The sequence below is a fragment of the Crassostrea angulata genome, chromosome 2 (genome assembly GCF_025612915.1).
Source record: "Crassostrea angulata isolate pt1a10 chromosome 2, ASM2561291v2, whole genome shotgun sequence".
NCBI classification, from domain to species: domain Eukaryota; kingdom Metazoa; phylum Mollusca; class Bivalvia; order Ostreida; family Ostreidae; genus Magallana; species Magallana angulata.
This window is the reverse complement of record NC_069112.1, coordinates 77291821-77310908: the sequence shown is the minus strand read 5'-3', so window position 1 is coordinate 77310908 and position 19088 is coordinate 77291821. Positions and strand designations below refer to the sequence as shown.

Below are 19088 nucleotides of genomic sequence, written 5' to 3'. Positions count from 1 at the left end.
GCATTGGTATGAAATGTTTATGTGTATTTACGGATATGTAGAATGTGCTTCTTATGTGGGTATGCATCTATATAGATATTGAGTATACACTCTAATTTTATTAAATCCGTTAGATACGTCAAATCTCTATGTAAATTATCAATGCTAGAAGATATATTGTTTTCTTTTTTTTTCTGACAAACAAATATGCATGTACAGTGTCCACTGAATATTTTTATTTCCTGTCATCATGACATATAGTAAATCTGTTTTCTACATTTGCAACTTTGTAGTAAATCTGTTTTCTACATTTGCAACTTTGTGTGGTAGCACTGGTATGTTAATATAAAAACCCACGTGTTATTATGTGAGTGCAGTATACAAGCAATAATTAATACACAAAACACAGATCTATATCACAGAGCTCCCTGTATATAACTAGAAAACTCTTCATGGAAGATAACTCCTGGTAGTTTATCGTTTTATTAGATAACACACTGTCAATGTACAGGGCAGGAGGTGGTACCGCCATTAGATATAGTGTTTCTTGTAATATTATTGTTCCTGAGACATGGAGTCCTCTTTGATATAAATGCTGGATACGTACAAATAGATTTCCAGTTAGTAAGATGTGTGGTAAATATCGACAGTTGTGTGACTAAGCATTTGTCTTACAAGTCATTTCATGCATAACTTTAACAATTGTTTGCTATCCTTTAATATGCAGTTTTATTGAGATGCTATGAGATTTCAATGCATTGCTATGATTTTTAAACAAAACGCATCCATGCACAGAGGAGTTACACATATTTTGTAATAGAATAATAAGAAGCCAAAATTTACCACCAATCTGCAATGTAAATGAGATTGTATGCTATGGTATGGGATTCCGATGATAGCTATACGATTTCAATGCTGTGTTTTACAACTGCGTATGTTGTAAAAGATATGCTTGATCTTACTGTAGAACAATATTTACGGCGATAAATATCAACAAAATTCGCTGTTGGACATTGTTATACCGAACATAAATTTAACTGTTGCACACTGGGACACTGTTGCATTAGCTCATATAACATGGCAAACACAGAGTAGCTTCAGTCAGGTGTTGAGCTTCCCAAAAAGAAATGTTTATGAAAACGAAGAGTCCGAGGTATTATATATAAGTAAAACAATAACAATAGTGTCAATGTAGAGTGTATAACATATATATAGAAACATTATAATTTCTCAATAAAAATAGTCATTGAGAATTACATTGCTCCACTTTTCTTTTTATTCTAGGGATAAAACGACACAATTACAGTTAAACTCATTCATAAACGTTATACTCCACTACTAAAACAATACATGAAAGAAACTTTAGTCTAAAGTGCACGCCACTTAAATGTTCACACGTTACACTGGAAGTGATCTTTGAATGAATGGTGTCAAGTGAATGCAATGCCTGCCCCGCCCCCACCAAAAAAAAAAAAACAACAAAAAAAAAACAAAAAACAAAAAACCCACCAAACTTACAAACAACAACAACAAACAAATAACACAAAAATATTGATTTATATTTTTCTCAAGTCATCTGATCAAAATTGTCCTTGACAGACTTTTACCAGACTGAATTATCATTTGCAAAAATGATTATAAAACTTTTTTTGGGGATGCAGTTTTAATAAATCATTACCATCGGAATCTGGTATGATTTGTGACTTGGCAGGACTATCTTTGAGGCCATTCTGTCGGCATAAAAGCAATGTCTCATATCATATAATATATTTTTATTTTACAGTCCATAGGTCCTGGACGATTGAAGAAAAATAGAAAATTGAACAGTAATTGATACTTTCAATAAAACTGTATTGTTTTTGAATGCTGCAGAAGGAAATAAAACAGAATGCAAATAATATTGTATATAATGCAACTATAGACAAGGTGATATTTATCTCTTATTCAAAAACAACAATGCTGTTTTTGATTACTTAAATAATTACGCTTGATAGAAAAGTTTTAAAAGGCATAACTAATTGATGAACATAACTAGTCTAAATAAACTACAGTTCTGACGTATTTAAAAAATGTACATTGATGTTAAAAATAAAATAAAGAGAATCTAAATTTTTGTAACAGTATATACTTTTCCTTTAATAGATAAATTGGGGAGAGTTAAGAAAAACGTGTTTAGTGAGATATAAACCTTCAATGTAATTGAACAAAAAATCATTCAAAAGCTATATGGCTTGTAAAGCTTATTTATGCCTGCCTGCTCACATCTATACTATTACGTAGCAAAACTCAACTCTTTCGTAAAGAATAAAACAGGTCATGTATTGAAGAATATATAGCATAACAGTTGCATGAAACATAATGCCATAGTCAAAGTCACAATATAATATAATACGAAATGAAGAATAAGTGATGTGATGTGACAAGTAGAAAATAGGCATTTCCTCAAATACATGACATAAAACTCGAAGAACAATATTCATACATAAAACCTTGAGAATATCACAAAGTAGCCTGACAATAAATGACATAAAACTCGAAAAACAATATTCATACATAAAACCTTGAAAATATCACAAAGTATCCTGAGATTGAGACTAGTAAAAGTTTTAGACCTTTGGCAGGACTAGATAATAAAGTACCTGGTATATAAGTAAAGATATTGGGTGTTCCTCTGCCACCTTAACAGGCTATATCACTCATCGATAGGTTTATATACCCGTATATATATGAATATAGACAATCTTCATTTTGCTTTAGAATGCTTAAAGTGAGGTATATTTATATCTATATACCTATTGCATGGACTATCGGATCCTAACGTGATATTTCCAAAAAGAAGGAAATGCTGGGTTGGAGCATTTGTTCTGGTAAGCTCTCCTACTCGTAAAAAAGCACAAAATGCTAATGTAAACATGGCCAAGAAGAGGGTTTTATTAAGAGCTGATGTGGTACTAAACTCCAAAGCATGAATTATTTTCTTCAAAATTGTTGGGGTTATAGGTAGCCGTGAGTCAGATGATGGTTTCGATTTCCGGAATCCCTGAAGCATTTTAAGAATGGTGAAATGTTGTGTAATATCTGTGTAGTTACCAAGTTGGAAAATAAAACCAAGTGGCGAAATCAGTGTTTCAGGTAGCAATGCGCAATAAATGCAGACAGGTGATGAAAACAGGGTGGTAGAGGGGATGCGTTATGTTGAAAGGATTGTTCAATAAAACAGTTGTAGGTTAAATAAGCTGATTTGTAAGCTGATAATGTTGATTCAGACAGAGAGTTGCGGACTAAAAAATTGGCTGTTTCAGTCAAATCCGCACTAATGCTGGAGGAACTGGAGTTGGCTCGTTGTCCATATGTGGAAAGCGGGCTTTGAATTCTTTCACCTCCAAGCGAGATAGTAAATCAGCGGCTCTATTAGAAATTCCTGGAATATGTTTGGCATGGAAATGAATGTTGTGTTGCAATGAAAGACTCATTAAACGCCTCATCAATTGCATTAGGTTAGGGTCCTTTGATGTAGTTTTGTTTATCACATGCACAACTGCTATATTGTCAGAATGTAATACAACGATACAGTTTTTCAGAAGAGGTACCCATAATTCTAATGCAATGACAATAGGTAAACATTTTCTAACTGAAATGTAGTACTTTAACCATTCAGGGGCAAACTCGGAGTAAAACCATTTGGTGCGAAAGGTGCATCCAAATCCGGCATTACTAGCATCAGTAAAAAAATGCAATGAATTGGTTCAAAAACACCCCCAGGCATGCAGGTCAGCTTGTGCCTGTAGATTCAGTCGACGATGGTAATATGGTTTTTTGAGGCCAATTGTTAGATCTATAAGACGTCTTAAACAAGTACGACCAGGAGGAACTACATTAGAGGCAAAATTGAGCATACCAATTAAAGATTGCAGTTCCTTCAAAGTTGCAGAACGCTTTGCTTTGAATTTTTGAATTTCCAATTTCAATTGAGTTAAATTATCTTTAGGTATTCGAATTTCGAAGTTCAAGGTATCTAATTCCAGGCCCGAAAATGTGAGAGTTGTGGTGGGGTAAACATTTTTTTTTCTGATTTTACAGGTAAGCCAATGTCTTTGGATAGTTGATAAAAGGCAAGCAGAGCACTGTAACATGTTGACGAGTGGGGTTCACTTAGGAAAAGAAAATCGTCTAGGATGTGCACACAATGTATAACAAAGAATGTTGTTTCAAGGATCCATTGAAGAGCCGAGCTGAATTTTTCCAAAAGATTACATGAATAGCTGAGTCCAAAAGGCAATGTTTTGTCGTAGTAATACATATTGTCTACCATGAATTCAAGTAGTTCGAAATCATCTTGATGAATAGGTACCTATTTTTAAGCATTCTCAAGATCTGTCTTTGCTAACAACGCACCCCTTTCCAATTGTCTAATTATATTAATAGCCGTTTCCACTGATTTATATTGTACAGTACACAAATCTTTAGGTATGTTGTGATTTATAGACATACCTTCAGGATAAGATAAATGATGTATCAAACGAAATTCACCGACAGTTTTTTTGGGTACCAATCCAAGAGGTGAAACTTGTATATTAGGAAATGGTGGATTTGGGTAAGGCCCGGCTATACGGTGTGCTCGTAACTCATTGCTGAGTTTACTTTGAAGGATTTCATCATTATTGTTCAAAGAAGAAAGATTTCTAGAAATTCTAAAAGCACGTTGCCCCTGATATGGGATTCTTAAACCAAAGGTAAACCCACTCATTAAAAATTGGGCCAAAGATGGATCATAGCCATCAAGATAGCTCGCAAATTTTTCGACTTGAATTGGTGTGATGATACTTATATCCCTATCACTTAGTGGAGCCTTGTTGGTTAGAGGTGCTGGCAGGTTTTCTAACATTTTGTTTTGCAAAGGTTTGTTTTGGTCTATTGGGACACTGTCTTCGCGGATGCTTTCCCGCACAGTACTGGCAAACATGTTGATAGGAGCAGTTGTTTTTTGTGCACGAGCCAACATTGTTGAGGGAATAGCAGTAGTTATGTGACTTGGATTGGGCACACAAAAGGGCTGTTTCTTGTACTTGAGTTTAAAATCTAGTCCAGAAACTTAAGCTTCTTGGTATAGCTCAATAGTTTACTTCTCCCAAGCACATAATGAAGGTTCTTTTTCGCGCCATCGCCTAAACTTTTCATCATACATTAAAGCAGCAGAGTCCCCACACGAGTCAGCAATTCTTTGCACAGTGTGTGCGTACGTCATTAAGTTTTCAATTTCGTGGGGAAATTTTTTTCTGCATAGATTTCGACAAATATGTGGAACGCCTCTACCCATTTAGTTATAGATTTGATAGGGCCCTTGTCGTTTGCCTAAACAAAAATGAGCTCACCATTTCTATCAACTGATTTATACTTGTTTGTCTCTTCATGATCAAAATCATTTGGCAACAGAACAGCAAAGACCTATATATGATAAGAGTTAAATTTGGCCCCCATAATTTGCCATTTTCTAAGTGTTTTGGATACAATAAAATGTTAACTAATTTTTTAAAAGAGTTGATATAAGATATATTTTTCATCTATTTATTTGATTTATTTGCACTCACTGGCAGTATATGACGTCCGAAGTGACGCCATTTCTATAATTCAATCAAAATCAGCCAAAAATTGACATTTTTCTTATCTATTTACGAATGGGAAATATAGAGCGCATGCTTGAACAAGGAAAATTTTTTTGTCACTTATTAGTCTTGGTTTGATACATCTCTGATTAAAACATTTTATTTGTTCAAGAATGCGCTCTATGTTTTCGGAAGGAAAAACTGCTTGAAAACAAGCTGTTTTACGCTAAAAATGCAAAAATGGCGGGAAAAGGTTGTCTTTACAATGTCGTATTTCTAAATTGTGGGCACTTGAACCAAAATGAATATTATGTAAACACATCACATACATATCTGTACAAAGAAAACAAAGAATGATAGTAAAATGATGATATTCATTTAAGGGGGGGCCATTTTAGGCCCTTATCATATATAGTCCTTTGATGAACTCATTGGCGTGGATGTTTGCCCTAATTTTAGAATCTACACCCAATGTTAAACCAGTTGCCGAGCGTGAATCCCCTTCAGTATTCTGATTAAGCAACTGCATACCTTGAGAAGTTATCTCTTGCAGTAGGGAATGGTCAGGTGTTACTGCTTGTGAAGAGGCTTGTTGTGTGTCGGCTGATTGCTGTTGTGAAGTTGCAGTCTGCATGGGGATTGACAATGAAGGATTGTTCTCAACATGGTGATATTCATCCATATAGCGTCAAAAAGTATCTTCAATGGTTGGGATGATAGAGGCCATACACGTCCTTATCATCGTTTCCCTGTCCTCATGAGACATAAGACCGCTTTGAGGTTGGGTTTCTGTGGGAGGATTCTAGGCTGCCTTGTTCCGCCTCCTGCGTTTTGGTGTGGATGCCATCTAAATCTAATAGAGTAAAATATCAAAGAAATGAAGATGTTAATATTTAAACTAAAATGAACATATACAAGAATATGCATAGCCAAAAAGCTTTCATGCTATCTTTAAACTGATCTAATGTAAGGTAAAACTGTGGTATAGCAGCTTGTTATATACCCCAGGTATATAAATGTAATGCTCTCAGACAATTAGTGTTAAGCTTGTTATAAATGTTATAACACCTTGCTTAAAGCAGAACAAAGTCTGCCATACATTTAGCAGTGTTATCACTTACATATACAGTAGCACTAGAGGTGTACATTTGTGCTAAACAGCATCACGACATGCAATGTATCTGAAGACTTTGACGAAAGTAATCGATTGCATACTTGCATCAAGCTAAATCATTTTATATATAAACATTGCAGCTTGTACACCAATTTAGTTGCTTAGCATAGCCTGAGGCTCTGTTTTATATGTAAACATTGCAAAACTGTTTATCATATCATACATGTATCATTGCTTCTGTCGCCATAGCATTGGAGCTGTATCTTATATTCATTCAAATCAGCTGATATAGCTTTAAAATAACCAGAAATATTCATATTCTGGTATTTGTTTGGTAAATTGTCATAGACCAAAAAACAAAGCTGTTACCTGTGTCCAAACAAATTATAACAAGTGATGCAAAGTCTTATCTTCAGATTGATCTGGATGCTTTGAACTGAAATAAACATATCAGTTTAAATAGATAATATTACAAACATAAGGTTAATCTAATAAAATTGTTAAAGGTTTAAAGAACACTTGGTAAAATTTTAATTACTTAAAGCGTAAACGACTTATTAAACAAAAATATGAGAAATAACACTGCACGATGGGTGGTTACAAAGCAATATTTACAGCTAGAAGCCCCTGTCGTCATTGCTGTTTACAGAAGGACTAGGCTTGGGTTTCTGTCTTAGCTGAATTAATAGGACACCTCTAATCTGTCTAAACAGTTTATGGAACCCCAAGTCATTAAGATGAACCCCGTCGCATAAAACTGGTTTCTGACTTTCCACGAATCCTCTCAGCTTCTAAAATGTTACTGTGTGACAAGCACAAAATTGCTTAAGAAGTCTATTGGTTTTTTTGACTCGTTGATTATAAATAAGACAGTCTATAGTTCTAGTCACTTCTCTAGGGAGAAGACTAAGCACGGTAACATACTTTAAATGGAAACACCTATTAAGTTGAGTCACATAGGCAGTCAATTTAGAAACAATACATTCCAAACTAAAATCTAGTTCACTCGAGTCCAAATCATTGCCTCCAATGAAAACAATTAGGTGCTTAGGTCTACAGCCTCCCACTGCAGATGTTATAAGGGATAGATGGTGACCATTGTTCACAAGTCCTCGACTTATACCGAAATACTTCACCTCTTTGAGTTCATATATATTAAACACAAAATTAGCGGAACGACGTTAACCTAAAAAATGTTTTGAATCTTTTCACATGCGAATCGCCCACTATCAATGTTGACATTATGAAATAAACAATAGAAAAAGTTGACACAGATATTTTCACACATTACACGCAAAAATGCACAAGTACAAACTGCTGTATAATAAATCACATCCACGTCTCTGGTACATCGCACACAATAACTTTGACATCGATGGGCAACAATGTTATGACTGGAGTGTCACTGGCGCCATTTTGAACCGCGCGAAAATCACTCCTGGAGTACCATGAAGCCTTGATAATTCGCTAAAAAACGAGATATAGATTACGTTACCTATGAAAACACACACCAGGCCCCGTTAGTGAATTGTTGAAGTCGCAGAATATCGTAAAATTGGACGGACGGGGTCGTAATTCATGTAAACATCTTCTTTCACAAACCGTGGACAATCATGGATGTTTACAAAATGATTAATGACTACGCATGTGCAGACTAGCTAATATGCATAACTTGCCAGTGCGCATGCCTAAACTAAAAATACACAGTAGTGGAAAACAATACCACGTGGTAAACAAAAACATACAAATAAAGTGGTCAACATGCATAAACTATTTATGGACATAAATGTGATTTTAAACACATCTGGGTGAGTTACATTGAAACTGCTCAATGCTGTTCTTGTAAAGTTTTGCATGGTATTTTTCCAACCAATCACGTTATGTTTTGAAAAGGATGTAACACTCTTCGATACACAAGTAGCAGTAGCAATAATTGCTTTGCATTTACAACTCCACACATCAACTGATTTATATCTTTGAATTTTTCATTCTACGTTAATCAATGACCAAAACCTACGTAATATTCAATTATGACGTCACGTTTGGTTCGAATACACAGTGTAATATCAAAAATTCATTACATGTGTGAAACCACTGTATATTGAGCTTAACATAAATGTGATAAATATTAATAACATTTTAAGTGGGACTTGCAAATTATTTGAAAGGATTGGCAACGCCTTAAGAATTGCAAAATATTTTTTCTTAAAAATTCGTAAACTATTTTAATCACATCTATATGAGAATAACCTGTTAGGTTACTGAGTTCATGTCTTGAAAATGTATTCTTCGATTAAGCTTCAAAGCAGGGCCATTTGATCTTTTCAATGACATTATTTGTTTTCTCTGACATTCAGTTATAATTTGAAACTGAATACCGTTGTTTTAATGTTTCATTAGTCTTATATGTTAAACTCAAATGTTTTTACTAATGTTTTCTTAATACTTTGTTGGAAACATGTATTAGCATTCTGATGTCATGCTGCATGTTATTTGCCTCCAATTGCTTTCCTCTATTGCTTATATATTTTTAATGTACACTTTCCTGTGTTATTATGTTAATTTCACAGACAGTAACAACTCTATAAGTGTTATTAACCAGAACAAGACGACTTCGATAAACAAAGAATATATTTGTTTGAATTATTTTTCTGTAAATTAACGGATATGTAAAATGTGTGTAATATGTAGCTAATTATTTATATACAAATTGAGTATCCACTCTGATTTTTATGAGTCAAATTCGTTAGATACGCTAACCACTTTGTAAATTATCAATACAAGAAGATATATTTCTCCCATTTTCTTCTAACAAACACATATACATGTACAGTCTACATTGAATATATTTCTTCTCTCTAACCATTATATATTGGTAAGTTTTTTTCTACATATGCAACTCTGTGTGGTAGCACTGGTATGTTAATATCGAAAACGACATGTTATCATATGAGTGCAATATACAAACAATAAATACTAAACACAACACACATCTACTGCACAGAGCTCTCTGTTTATAACGAGAATATTCTCCATGGTAGATAACTCCTGGCAGTTTATCGTTGTATTAGATAACACACTGTCAATGTACAGGACAGGTGTTGGTACAGACATCAGGTATAGTGTTTCTTGTAAAGTTATTGTTCCCGAGACAAGTCCACTTTGATAAACATATTGGATACGTACAAATATCATTCCAGTTAGTAGGATGTGTGGTAAATATAGACAGTTGTGTAACTAAACATTTGTCTTACAGTCATTTCATGCATATCTTTTACAATGTTATGCTATGCTATTATATGCAGTTTTATTGAATGCAATGAGATTTTCAATGGAATGAAATGAGATTTGAACAAAACGCATCCATACACAGTGTCACAACTTTGTATATATGTTCAATTAAAGTTTTATTAGTCTATTAATATTTGTGAGTAACGGCGCTCCATAGAGTGCCACGGTCAGCTAGTCATTGTTTGTTAGACCGGTTTTCGTGCATGAGTTACTTCCGGCCAGGTCGTTGATGAGAGAAAGGTGTGTCTTTCTGTATGAACCTTCGTGGAGTTTGACAATATGTCTTAGGACCTGTGTGGCCTATGTCTAATCCTGTGTAGAGTGTTTGAATAGAACTCCTGTGTGGTGAAAGTACGATAAACCGTATCGAGAAAGAACAGCAGTAAGTGAGAAGTATTTTTCATTATCATTTCAATTTAGAATGCGCATATTTAAGTAAATATCTATATTGTCTTTTGCTAAGTGTTTTATGGAATATTTGTTTGCTTGTATAAGAATATAAAATATTGTAGCCCGACGGTTGAATGTAATGTGTGTTTTTGAACAGTTTAGTGTTGTAATTTTCACCGTGGACCCGACAATGAATTGAATTTTAGGTGACTAGCTGAGTGTGGTCGGTTATATAGAAGACGGTATCATCCGTGGGTGCAGGACAACGAGAAGCTAACCATCGTGGACCCATCGTCAACGTGGGAAATGTAACACACGCTGACGCACGGGCACATTATAGCTGGTGATATGGTCCAATAACATCCGTGACGAAAGGTTGGATTTACATGACAGTGTCTCTACGCACGTGTACCAGGTTATACGATATACATGAACGTGTGATGTATCCATATCACCAGTGATTAACATAAATTGTGGTCTCAACTATGCACGTACCTAATGCGGGTGAATTTATTTATTAAAATACAACTTCCCAAAAGCATTGTCCGGACTTAGCATTCATAAGTGACATCAGCCAAAGTTGGGTTATTTATTATGTTTACATATGTTGGGGGTAACTAGGGGGTTAGTTTATTTTTTGTTAATATTGTTTGTGTGAATGCGTTGTGTGATTTCTCAGCTATTTGCGTGTGTGAATTGAGTGTATGAGTGTGTCTGTGTTTATAGAGGGTTGTATGCATTAGCTTTATATGTTTTCTTTACGCTGTAAATAAAGTTATTTTCACGGTTCTGCCTCTTTATCTTTTCAAAGTTCAGTTTGTAAACGGGGGGATTTCCAGGCCTTTTACTACAAATTGAGACACACAGAAGAGTTACAAATATTTTGGAATAAAATAATAAGAATCCAAAATTTACCATGAATCTGCAATGTGAATGAGATTGTATGCTATGTTATGGGATTCCAATACTATAGTATGGGATTCTAATGCTATGCTATACGATTTCAATTCTGTTTTACTATTGCGTATGTTGTAAAAGATATGACTGACTTTTCTGTAGAACAATATTTACGACGATAAATATCAACAAAATTCGATGTGGGACATTGTTGTTTTGAACATATATTCAACTGTTGCAGACTGGGACAATGTTCCAATAGCTCATATAACAAAGCAAACACAGTGTAGCTTCAGTCAGTTGTTGATTTTACCTAAAAAGATGTTTATGAAAACAAAGAGTCAGAGGTACAATATAATTAAATAAAAAATAACAATTTCAATGCAGTGTGTATAACAATATGTAGAAATAATACAATTTCTCAATGAAACAGGTCATTGAGCATTCCAATGCTCCACTTTTGTTTTTATTCTAGTGATAAAACAAAAATATTGTAACTCATTCATTATCGTAATATTGTACTACGTGAACATACCGGAGAGACACTATTGAGTGCACGCAACCTAATTGTTCACACGTTACACTGGAATGATCATTGAATGAATAGTATCAAATTAATGCACCCCCCCCCCCCCAACAAACAAAGAAACAAAAAAAAAAACCAACCCCCCCCCCCAAAAAAAAAATAACAACAACAACAAACAAAAGCAAATATTGATTTATTTTTTTCTCAAGTCACTTAATCAAAATTTGACCCCCGGATTTTTTTCCAGAATGAATGATCAGTTGCAAAAAATGCTGATAAGACTGTTTTTGTTATCCTTTTAAATAAATAAGTCATTACAATCGGAGGCTGCCATGATTTGTGATCTGGCGATACTATCTTTGAGATCATACCTTCGGCATAAAAAAAATGTCTCATAGCATATTAGATATTTTCATTGTAGAGTTCATAGGTTTTCGACGATTGAGGAATAATAGAAAATCAAACAACAATTGACACCATCATTAAAACAACATAGTTTTTAACGCTGCAGAAGGAAATAAAACAGAATACAAATAATATTGAATACCGCAACAATAGACAATGTGATATTTATCTTTTATACAAAAACAACAATGCTGTTTTTAATTACTAAAATAATAACGCTTGATAGAAAAGTTTGAAAAGGCATAACTAATTGATGAACATAACTAGTCTAAATAAACTACAGTTCTGACGTATTTAAAAAAAATGTACATTGATGTTAAAAATAAGATAAAGAGAATCTAAATCTTTGTAAAAGTATATATTTTTCCTTTAATAGATAAATTTGGGGAAATTAAGAAAACATGTTGAGTGAGATATAAACCTACAATGTAATTGAACAAAAAATCAGTCAAAAGCTTTATGGCTTGTACAGCTAATTTATGCCTGCCTGCTCACATCTATACTATTGCGTAGCAGAACTCAAATATTTCGTAAAGAATAAAACAGGTCATTTATTGAAGAATAACTTAATTCTGGTTGTAACGCGCATTCTGATTGGCTAAAAAATTATTTTATATCGTATAAAGAATGTTGCTTACGTCATAGTAAGACTAACGTCAAAAAAGTATCAATACGCCTGACGTTACGTTTGAATTTTGTATTATTTTACGTCATTTTAAAGGTCAAATGACCGTATTTATCTACAATGAAGAGAAAAAAAATTACATTATAAGCAATGAATTCAATATTTATTAGTTTTATACGATATAAAATGGTTTGAAACAGTTTACGCTTTTTTATAAACCGCTTCGCGGTTTATAAGCGTAAACTGCCTCAAACCATTTTATATCGTATAAAACAAATAAATATTGAATTCATTCCTTAAATACATAGCATAAAAGTTGCATGAAACATAATGCCATAGTCAAAGTCACAATATAATATAATACGAAATGAAGAATAAGAGCTGTGTTGTGACAAGTAGAAAAAAAGCATTTCCTCTAATAAATGACATAACATTCGAAGAACAATATTCATACATAAAACCTTGAATATATCACACAGTATCCTGACAATAAATGACATAAAACTCGAAGAACAATATTCATACATCAAACCTTGAAAATATCACAAAGTATCCCGAAATTGAGAGTAGTAAAAGTTTTAGACCTTTGGCAGGAATAGATAATAAAGTACCTGGTATATAAGTAAAGATAAGAGGTGTTAATCTGCCTTACAAATGATGTACAATAAAAAGGTGGAGGGGAGGGTGGTGGCAAACCGTGGACAATCAAGGATGTTTACAAAATGAACAATGACTACGCATGCGCAGACTAGCTAATATGCATAACTTGTCATTGCGCATGCCTAAACTAAAGATACACAGGAGTGGAAAACAATACCACGTGGTAAACAAAACATACAAATAAAGTGGTCAACATGCATAAACTATTTATGGACATAAATGTGTTTTATGTCTGCCTGATCACATGTATACTATTACGTATCAAATCTCAACTCTTTCGTAAAGAATAAAACAGGTCATTTATTGAAGAATACATAGCATAACAGTTGCATGAAACATAATGCCATAGTCAAAGTCACAATATAATATAATACGAAATGAAGAATAAGTGATGTGATGTGACAAGTAGAAAATAGGCTTTTCCTTCAATAAATGACATAACACTCGAAGAACAATATTAATACATAAAACCTTGAAAATATCACAAAGTATCCTGAGATTGAGACTAGTAAAAGATTTAGACCTTGGGCAGGAATAGATAATAAAGATAAATAAAAAATGTCAGTGCATGATTAAGAAAAATTATAACAAAATAATTAATTTGTGGAAAAAGGAACATCCTTCAATATAACGACTTTTTTTTTTTAGAAAAAGCATACATGTACAAGCACATATGAGTGTTTTAGTCTCCCACTAAAAGTAAGATAAGTCAAAAACACAACCAGTAGCCCCTGTCTAATGGTTGATATTAACTATAAACTAAAAAAGGTTACAACATTAATACTATTATTAAAAAGACAAAACATGTACAAGCAAATTGACTGTTTGAGCCCCTGACTCAAAGTAAGATAATGGCACAGATATTCAAAACACAACCAGTAGCCCCTGTCTAATGGTTACTAGAGAAAAGGATTGTGAAGCCCCTGTCCTGCAAAACTCAAACGAAGGTCAATCAAAACTTAAGTGTTGGGATTCTAATGTACTTTTTAAAAGCACCAGAGTTTCATCTACCCATGCTCTGAATTTGTAATTCCGAAAACCCCTGAAAGGCAGCTGTAGTAGCAGCCCCAATGCGGAAGCTATGACCTTTGTAAAGATGCAAGTCCAAATTACAAAAAGCTAAAGCCGAACGCAGTTGCTGTGTGAAGTTTTGACGCGAGATGGGCAAACCATCCATGAAGGAATATTACGGTTCTGATGGTGATGAATGTTTCCTAAGATTTAGGTAATGTAGAAGTGCTTGGCATGGGCAAACTAAAGGATCCGTCGTATTTTGCTGCAGGCGTAGAGTAGTTGTGTTTGCTTTAGAATGCTTAAAGTGAGGTATATTGATATCTATATACCTATTGCATGGACTATCGGATCCTAACGTGATATTTCCAAAAAGAAGGAAATGCTGGGCTGGAGCATTTGTTTTGGTGAGCTCTCCTACTCGTAAAAAAGCACAAAATGCTAAGGTAAACATGGCCCGGAAGAGGGATTTAGTAAAAGCTGATGTGGTACTAAACTCCAAAGCATGAATTATTTTCTTCAAAATTGTTGGGGTTATAGGTAGCCGTGAGTCAGATGATGGTTTCGATTTCCGGAATCCCTGAAGCATTTTAAGAATGGTGAAATGTTGTGTAATATCTGTGTAGTTACCAAGTTGGAAAATAAAACTAAGTGACGAAATCAGTGTTGAAGTTGTGGATGCCGCAAAACCAGAAGGAAAGAAACCTTTGCCATTGAATAAATTCCAAAACATCCCCCAGGCATGCAGGTCAGCTTGTGCCTGAAGATTCAGTCGACGGTGGTGATATGGTTTTTGAGGCCAATTGTTAGATCTATAAGACGTCTTAAACAAGAACGACCAGGAGGAACTACACTACAGGCAAAATTGAGCATACCAATTAAAGATTGCAGTTCCTTCAAAGTTGCAGAACGCTTTGCTTTGAATTTTATAATTTCCAATTTCAATTGAGTTAATTTATCTTGATGTAATCGAATTTCGAGGTTCATGGTATCTAATTCCAGGCCCAAAAATGTGAGAGTTGTGGTGGGGTAAACAGTTTTTTTCTGATTTTACGGGTAAACCAATGTCATTAGATAGTTGATAAAAGGCAAGCAGAGCACTGTAACATGTTGACGAGTGGGGTTCACTTAGGAAGAGAAAATCGTCGAGGATGTGCACGCAATGTATAACAGAGAATTTTGTTTCAAGGATCCATTGAAGAGCCGAGATGAATTTTTCAAAAAGATTACATGAATAGCTGAGTCCAAAAGGCAATGTTTTGCCGTAGTAATACATATTGTCTACCATGAATTCAAGTAGTTCGAAATCATCTGGATGAATAGGGATCTGTTTATAAGCATTCTCAAGATCTGTCTTTGCTAACAACGCACCCCTTCCCAATTGTCTTATTATATTAATAGCCGTTTCCACTGATTGATATTGTACTGTACACAAATCGTTAGGTATGTTGTGATTTACAGACATTCCCTCAGGATAAGATAAATGATGTATCAAACGAAATTCACCGACAGCTTTTTTGGGTACCAATCCAAGAGGTGAAACTTGTATATTAGGAAATAGTGGATTTGGGTAATGCCCGGCTATACGATATGCTCGTAACTCATTGCTGATTTTACTTTGAAGGATTCCATCATTATTGTTCAAAGAAGAGAGATTTCTAGAAATTCTAAAAGCACGTTGTCCCTGATATGGGATTCTAAAACCAAAGGTAAACCCACTAGTTAAAGAGGTTCGATCCTCTGATTTTGGGTAGCCATTTTGTGTCACCTCTAGTTTGGAAATTTTGTGTCATATATGAATTCTACTTGTAAATTCCTGTTTTACAATGCCAAAGAAGCTCTATTGAATAAAATAGGGAAGAAAAAATTACATATTTAGAGAGTGTAGTAAGGGACTATATTTTGTGGCGGAAGGTTTTTAAGAAGAAAATGAACATTTTTCATAAATCAGTTGTTTTAGAGTACCGTAATTTTAGCTTATTTTCCGTGCAGACCAAATTTTCAGATAGTTTATGCATTGGGATATCTTCGTATTGTTTCCAAAATCATATTTCAATAATATTTCAATATTTCTATCGACGTATATTGGCATGTTTAAGTGATATTTCATAAAAGTTAAGAAAAAATCAACTCCAATTTTCCCCTAAAATTAGCTTATTTCATGCCATATCTCAAAATTTATATCATAGACCCATACTTTTGGTTTTATTTTCAAAATATTTAAGTTTCTTTTGACAAGTCTGTCATAATTTGAGAAAAAGTTTGAGACTTTTAAATTATTTAATTGCAAGTTGAATCGTTTATGAATAAATATAGTATTTTTTCAGTGCAAAAAGGTCAAAAAATCAAAAAGGTAAAGAAATTGCAAACTTTTTTATTATGATAATTTTAATTTTATTAATTCTAAATGATGTAAATTTGTATTTGATACCAGGGTTCACTTCGATAAAAAATTATTGAGGGAAAAGCGATTTATGTGCAATGTGCACCTTTAGTGCAGAAAAGTCATATTAAATACAACGTAGCACCGAAAGTAGCATATAGACCCCGACATTTTGTTTTGAATTTTGGTGTAGATATGTGTGTAGATATTAAAAAAATACTTTAGAAAAAAACTTAGAGGCTTTTGATCGCAGGATCCAACGTCCTTAAAAATTAGGCCAAAGATGGATCATAGCCATCAAGATAGCTGGCCAATTTTTCGACTTGAATTGGTGTGATGATACTTATATCCCTATCACTTAAAGGAGCCTTGTTGGTTAAAGGTGCTGGTAGGTTTTCTAGCATTTTGTTTCGCAAAGGTTTGTTTTGGTCTATTGGGACACTGTCTTCGCGGATGCTTTTCCGCACAGTACTGGCAAACATGTTGATCGGGCAGTTGTTTTTTGTGCACGAGCCAACATTGTTGAGGGAATAGCAGTCGTTATGTGACTTGGATTGGGCAAGAAAGGGCTGTTTCTTGTACTTGAGTTTAAAATCTAGTCCTCAATATTTTTCTTCTCCCAAGCACATAATGAAGGTTCTTTTTCGCGCCATCGCCTAAACTTTTCATCATACATTAAAGCAGCAGAGTCCCCACATGAGTCAGCAATTCTTTGCACAGTGTGTGCGTACGTCATTAAGTTTTCAATTTCGTGGGAAACCTTTTCTGCATAGATTGCAACAGATATGTGGAACGCCTCTACCCATTTAGTTATAGATTTGATAGGGCCCTTGTCGTTTGCATTAATCAAAATGAGCTCACTGTTTTTATCAACTGATTTATACTTGTCTGTCTCATCATGATTCATATCATTTGGCAACAGGACAGCAAATTTGATGAACTCATTGGCGTGGATTTTTGCCCTAATTTTGAAATCTACACCTAATGTTAAACCAGTTGCCGAGCGTGAATCCCCTTCAGTATTCTGATTAAGCAACTGCATACCTTGAGAAGTTATCTCTTGCAGTAGGGAATGGTCAGGTGTTACTGCTTGTGAAGAGGCTTGTTGAGTGTCGGCTGATTGCTGTTGTGAAGTTGCAGTCTGCATGGGGATTGGCGATGAAGGATTGCTCTCACCATGGTGATATTCATCCATATAGCGTCGAATGTATCTTAAATGGTTGGGATGTTAGAGGCCATGCACGTCCTTATCATTGTGTCCCTGTCCTCATGAGACATAAGACCGCTTTGAGGTTGGGTTTCTGTGGGAGGATGCGAGGCTGCCTTGTTCCGCCTCCTGCGTTTTGGTGTGGATGCAATCTTAATCTAATAGAGTAAAATATAAAGGAAATGAAGATGTTATTATTCAAATTAAAATGATCATATACAAGAATTTGCATAGCCAAAAAGCTTTCATGCTATCTTTAAACTGATCTAATGTAAGTTAAAACTGTGGTATAGCAGCTTGTTATACACCCCAGGTATATATATATATATATATATATATATATATATATATATATATATATATATATATATATATATATATATATATATATATATATATATATATATATATATATATATATATATATATATATATATATATATATATATATATATATTATGCTCTCAGACAATTAGTGTTAAGCTTGTTATAAATGTTATAACACATTGCTTATAGCAGAAAGAATTCTTCCATACATTTAGTAGTTTTATCACTTACATATGCCATAGCACTAGAGGTGTACATTTTAGTTGCTTAGCATAGCCTAAGGCTCTGTTTATATGTAAACATTGCAAACTGCTTATTATATCATACATGTATCATTGCTCCTGCCGCCATAGCATTGGAGCTGTATCTTATATTCATTCAAATAAGCTGATATAGCTTTAAAATAACCAGAAATATTCATATTCTGATATTTGTTTGGTAAATTGTCATAGACCAAAAAACAAAGCTGTGACCTGTGTCCAAACAAATTATAACAAGTGATGCAAAGTCATATCTGCAGATTGATCCGGATGCTTTGAACTGAAATAAACATATCAGGTTAAATAGATAATATTGCAAACATAAGATTAATCTCATAAAATTGTTAAAGGTTTAAGGAACACTTGGTAAAATGTTAATTACTTAAAGCGTAACCGCATTGTTCACGTCA

At 34.0% G+C, this 19088-nt stretch overlaps 2 protein-coding genes and 1 long non-coding RNA gene across 7 annotated transcripts in view; 1 reads left to right on the top strand and 2 right to left on the bottom strand.

The window, feature by feature from the left end:
* The window catches only part of LOC128170918 (neurogenic locus notch homolog protein 2-like), a 658320-nt gene that overhangs the window by 205399 nt on the left and 433833 nt on the right, over nucleotides 1-19088 (top strand). The window lies entirely within an intron of this gene.
* The window catches only part of LOC128170934 (uncharacterized), a 278519-nt gene that overhangs the window by 32388 nt on the left and 227043 nt on the right, over nucleotides 1-19088 (bottom strand). The gene's annotated exons all lie outside the window — the stretch shown is intronic.
* Nucleotides 1-19088, bottom strand: part of LOC128170951 (uncharacterized) — a 55038-nt gene that overhangs the window by 21047 nt on the left and 14903 nt on the right. Inside the window, exons 3-5 of one of the 2 annotated variants that reach the window (XR_008241954.1) lie at nucleotides 17929-18249; nucleotides 7066-7132; nucleotides 6114-6435 (exon numbers count right to left, since the gene is read on the bottom strand). This is a non-coding gene — a long non-coding RNA (uncharacterized LOC128170951). Of the gene's footprint in view, nucleotides 1-6113; nucleotides 6436-7065; nucleotides 7133-8191; nucleotides 8315-17928; nucleotides 18250-19088 lie in introns of those variants that run through there. The other variant, XR_008241953.1, reaches the window with a different exon arrangement.